The sequence below is a fragment of the Pristiophorus japonicus genome, chromosome 4 (assembly GCF_044704955.1).
Source record: "Pristiophorus japonicus isolate sPriJap1 chromosome 4, sPriJap1.hap1, whole genome shotgun sequence".
Taxonomy (NCBI): domain Eukaryota; kingdom Metazoa; phylum Chordata; class Chondrichthyes; family Pristiophoridae; genus Pristiophorus; species Pristiophorus japonicus.
The window spans coordinates 128,913,190-128,919,020 of record NC_091980.1 but is presented as its reverse complement, the minus strand read 5'-3'; positions in this window follow the sequence as shown (position 1 = coordinate 128,919,020).

The window sequence follows — 5,831 nt, the reverse complement described above, 5'->3', positions numbered from 1 at the left end:
GAATATTATTTGAATGAGGAGAAATTACAACATGCTGCGGTGCAGAGGGACCTGGGGGTCCTTGTGCATGAATCCCAAAATAGTTAGTTTGCAGGTGCAGCAGGTAATCAGGAAGGCGAATGGAATGTTGGCCTTCATTGCGAGAGGGATGGAGTATAAAAGCAGGGAGGTCCTGCTGCAACTGTATAAGGTATTGGTGAGGCCGCACCTGGAGTACTGCGTGCATTTTTGGTCACCTTACTTAAGGAAGTATATATTAGCTTTGGAGGGGGTACAGAGACGATTCACTAGGCTGATACCGGAGATGAGATGGTTACCTTATGATGATAGATTGAGTAGATTGGATCTTCACTCGTTGGAGTTCAGAAGGATGAGGGGTGATCTTATAGAAACATTTAAAATAATGAACGGGATAGACAAGATAGAGGCAGAGAGGTTGTTTCCACTGATAGGGGAGACTAGAACTAGGGGTCACAGCCTCAAAATACGGGGGAGCCAATTTAAAACCGAGTTGAGAAGGAATTTCTTCTCCCAGAGGGTTGTGAATCTGTGGAAGCAGTTGAGGCTAGCTCATTGAATGTATTCAAATCACAGATAGATAGATTTTTAACCAATAAGGGAATCAAGATTTACGGGGAAAGGGCGGGTAAGTGGAGCTGAGTCCACGGCCAGATCAGCCATGATCTTGTTGAATGGTGGAGCAGGCTCGAGGGGCTAGATGGCCGACTCCTGTTCCTAATTCTTATGTTCTTATGTAAAAGATTAGTATGCAGGTACAATTAGTGATCAGGAAGGCCAATGGAATCTTGGACTTTATTGCAAAGGGGATGGAGTATAAAAGCAGGGAAGTCATGCTGCAGTTATACAGGGTATTGGTGAGGCCACACCTGGAATACCGCGTACAGTTTTGTTTTCCATATTTAAGAAAGGATATACTTGCTTTGGAGTTGAGAGAAGGTTCACTAGGTTGATTCTGGAGATGAGAGGGTTGACTTATGAGGAATGGTTGAGAAGTTTGGGCCTCTACTCATTAAAAATGAGAAGAATGAGAGGTGATCTTATCGAAAAGTATAAGATTATGAGGGGGCTTGATGAGGTAGATGCAGAGACGACATTTCCACTGATAGGAGAGACTAGAACTAGGAGGAATAATGTTAGAATAAGTGGCCGCCCATTTAAAACTGAGATGAGGAGAAATTTATTTTCTCAAAGGTTTGTAAATCTGTGGAATTCATTGTCTCAGAGAGCAATGGAAGTTGGGACATTGAATAAATTTAAGACAGAGATAAACAGTTTCTTAACCAATAAGGGAATAAGGAGTTATGGGGAGTGGGCAGCGTAGTGGACCTGAGTCCATGATTGGATCAGCCAGGATCGTATTAATTGGCGGAACAGGCTCAAGGGGCCGTATGGCCTACTCCTGCTCCTATTTCTTATGTTCTTATATTCTCATGCACCAGTACATTCCATGTATTTTACATGTTCTGTGGTAAGTCTGGTCTATCCGCGGAGGTTAAAGGGCAGGACGTTTGAGTCAAGCTGAAGGGATTGGGGGGATTGCGGGAAGAGAGAGACAAACACTGTGCGTAGTGTTGGTTGTGTAGACATTATCCCACTGGTGTGAAGAGAATATCTGTTTTTTCCTGTGTTTGATAATGATTAATCTCTCTTGATATTTGACTGTCCACGGGAAAAGCACAAATAGAAAGAGAGGAGAGGAGAGTGGTGAATGTTTTCTGTTGGAACACGAAGTCCAGTAAATATTTCTGAGCTGAGTTACTGATGTTTCCACAAATCTGGTCAGGGAAGGATGGTGCTGGGGTTCCATGGATATCTTCTGTTCCTCATCAGATCAGAACACTGTGGGATCAACAGGAAACAACAGGCTAAGAAAGCACATCAAAGGTGGAACACTATTGAAGAAGAAATGATGGACTGACATGCCCGTGTTCATGTGATACAGGCAAGTTGAGAATAACGTCTGAATTTCAGTATGGACAAAACTCAGATTTTGAACACGTAACCAAACTTAAAACTGAAAACTGAAGGCAGGCTGAAGAGATGGAGAAAGCAGCCAGGTAACTATAGGAGAAACTACTGGAGATCAAATCCCACGATGACAATTTGGATTCAGTTTAAAATTTAAAACAAACTGATATCAGTAACTATGGGCGATTTGGTTTGTTGTAAAAATCCAACTGGTTCACTCATTTCCTTTTAGGAAAGGATACCTGACACTGATGGAGTCTGGCCTATATGTGACTCCATTTGCACAGTAGCATTGATGATTCTTACCTGCCCTCTGAAATGACCGAGCAAGTCGTCTCTCAACCATTGAGCACCTTCACAAAGTTCAAGGAATCTCACTAGCGCCTTCTTAGGGCAACTAGGGTTGCAATAAATGACGGCCTTGCCAGCGACATCCAAACTTGGGCATGTTCCAAACTCAGAACACTGTAACCACTGGAGCCAATGTAGGTCCACAAGTAAAGGGGTTATGGATGAATAGGACTCATCATCATCATCACAGGTAGTCCCTCGGAGCTGAGGATGAATTGCTTCCACACTAAAAATGAGCTCTCAGGTGACTGAAGAGTCGAATGTGGGACCTACCTTCTCTGTCACAGGTGGGGCAGACGGTGATTGGAGGAACAGGAGCTTGGGGTGCCTTTGTTGCCACACGCTCCTTACGCTGTCAACGCTTGGCTTCAGCTTGCTCTCGGCAAAGAGACTCGAGGTGTTCAGTGCCTTCCCGGATGCTTTTCCTCACTTTGGGCGGTCTTGGGCCAGGGATTCCCAGGTGTCAATGGGGATGTTGCGCTTTTTCAGGGAGGCTTTGAGGGTGCCCTTGAAGCGTTTCCTCTGCCCATCTGGGGCTCGTTTGCTGTGTCGGAACTCTGAAAAGAGCGCTTGTTTTGGGAGTCTCGTGTCAGGCATGTGGACGATGTGCCCCATCCAGCGGAGCTGATAGAGCGTGGTCATTGCTTCAATGTTGGGGATGTTTGACTGAGCGAGAACACTGATTTTGGTGCAACTATCCTGCCAGTGGATTTGCAGGATCTTGCAGAGGCAACATTGGTGGAACTTCTCCAGTGTTTGAGGTGCCTGCTATACATAGTCCATGTCTCTGAGCCATATGGGAGGTGGGTATCACCACTGCTCTGTAGACCATGAGCTTGGTGTCTGTTTTGAGGTCCCGGTCTTCAAAAATTCTGTTCCTCAGGCGACCGAAGGTTGCACTGGCATACTGAAGGCGGTGTTGGACCTCGTCGTCGATGCCTGCCCTGGTTGACAGTAGGCACCTGATGTATGGAAAATCCAAGGTCTCGTCGTGGATTTTGATAACTGGGGTCAGTGCTGTGGGGCGGGGACAGTTTGGGTAGAGGACCTTTGTCTTATGGATGTTTAGCATAAAGCCCATGCTTTCTAACGCCTCAGTGAAGGTCTTGACGATGGCTTGGAGTTCGGCCTCTGAGTGTGCACAGACGCAAGCGTCGTCTGTGTGCTGTAATTTGATGAAGGAGAATGGGACGACCTTGGATCTGGCCTGGAGCGATGAAACAGTCTTGCTTAACCATGGTCCGAATGTGGAATGTATCTGTGATGGATCCGTTGGGCAGGATCACGACTTGCATGTCATCGTGGAGCAGGTGGTGACAAACTTTTGAGGGCACCCGAATCTGAGGAGGCCGCTCCATAATCCCTCAGGGTTGACAGTGTCGAAGGCTTTTGTGTGTTCAAAGAAGGCCACGTACAAGGGATGGTGCTGTTTCCTGCATTTCTCTTGTATTTGCTGCGCAGTGAAGATCATGTCCATTGTGCCCCTTAGTGAGCAGAATCCGCATTGCGACTCTGGGAGGAGCTCTTCTGCCACAGGGAGAAGGCAATTGAGGAGGATTCTTGTGATGACTTTCCCGGTGGTTGACAGCAGGGAGGTTCCTCTGTAGTTACTGCAGTTGGACTTGTCACCTTGCCTGAAGTTGGTCATGATTACTGCATCTCTGAGATCTACTGGCATGATCTCCTCCTTCCAGATAAGAGAGATGAGGTCATGAATCTGCGCCAGTCATGCTTCTCCGCCATGTTTTAGTGGCTTGGCGGGGATTACATCTGCTCCTGATGCCTTGTTGTTCTTCAGTTATCGGATGGCCTATTCAACCTCGTGCCAGGCTGGGGTTGTGCTGAGATGGTGGCGAATGGCATGCTGTGGGATGGAGTCGAGGACTCACACGTCGAAGATTCTTGAAATGCACTGACTTCTTCTCTGTCCTTGATGAGCACCTCTCCACGTTCTTGGCCAGCAGTAGGGTAGGTCCTTCGGTGCTTGGACCGTGGGTCCCAAGTTGTGGTTATCGGCTAGTTGCTGGATTTCCTGTGCTTGCTACACCCACCATCTGTTCTTTAATTCATGGGTTTTCTGTTGGACCTCGGCCTTCAGATGTCTGTCGAGCTGCTTTCTGTCCCTCGAGTTGTGTTGCTGCATCCAGTCCAAGAATGCCTTGCGTTTGCAACATATTAACTCCTGAATCTCCTGATCGTTCTCGTCGAACCAGTCTTGGTGTTTCCTGGTCGAGTGATCCAGTGTCTCTTCACAGGTTCTAATTATGGAAGCATTGAGGGAAGACCAGGCACTGAGGACACTCTGCATTTCTGGGTCACTGGGAGTCGTCAGGTTGGTTGCGAGGCGTTGGCTGAATAGGGATTTCTTAACATAATCTTCGAGTGCTCCGGCGTTGATTTTCCTGCGGCATTGTTTCTGTTGCCGTCACTTATTTGGGGCAATGTGATGACAGAATGAATTAGGCAGTGGTCCATCCAGCAGTCATCAGCAACACGGGTGTTGCGCACGTCTTTGCGGTCCCTCGCTCGGACGATGACGTAGTCTAGCAGATGCCAGTGCTTGGAACGAGGGTGTTGCCATGAGGCTTTATATTTGTCCATCTGACAGAACAGGGTATTGTTTATGATGAGGCTGTCTCCTAAGCATTTCATCAGGAGGAGGGTGCCATTGGATTGGCTTTCCCTACACCCTCTCTGCCGATCACACCTCCCCAGATGTCTGTGTCCTTATCGACTCTTGCGTTAAAGTCGCCAAGTAGGATCAGCTTGTCGCCCGTTGGGACTCGGGACAGGGATTGTTCGAGGCTGTAGTAGAATTCCTCTTTGGTCTCGTCTGGAGCTTCCAGTGTTGGGGCGTATGCACGGAAGATCGTAATGCACTGGTTCCAGGTTAGGGTGAGCTAAAGAGTCAGGAGGCGTTCGTTTATCCTACGGGGGAGTCTCTGAGACGGCCCACAAACTCGATTTTTACAGCAAAGCCTACGCCATGGAGGCAGCATTCTGCTTCTGGTTTGCCTTTCATTGTTCTTTGAGCTGGCCTTCCCTGCCTGCCGGTTCTCGCTTACGACAGCGATGTCTATGTCGAAGCATCTGAGTTCTCGGGAAAAGGCTGCGGTGCAGTGTTGTGGTCTGTTGCTGCGGGAGTCGAGAGAGGCGTACTTGTGCAGCTCCAGCTGAGAGAAGTCAAAAAAGAAGTAGAAAGAAATCAAAAGGTGACGTCACAGCCAACGTGGTAAGTGATTGGCTGCTGATTGGTGAGTAGTTTTTCTTTTTCTTTATTAGTCAGTAACTTTTAACATTGTTGTCGGCAATTTAAGTGTATCTAAGGGTTAAGTCATGGCAGGACAGCTCGGTCACGTGATATGCTCCTCCTGTACCATGTGGGAACACGGGGACAACACCAGTGTCCCTGACGACTACATGTGCGGGAAGTGTGTCCACCTCCGGCTACTGACGGTCCGCGTTGCGGAGTTGGAGCTGAAGGTGGATTC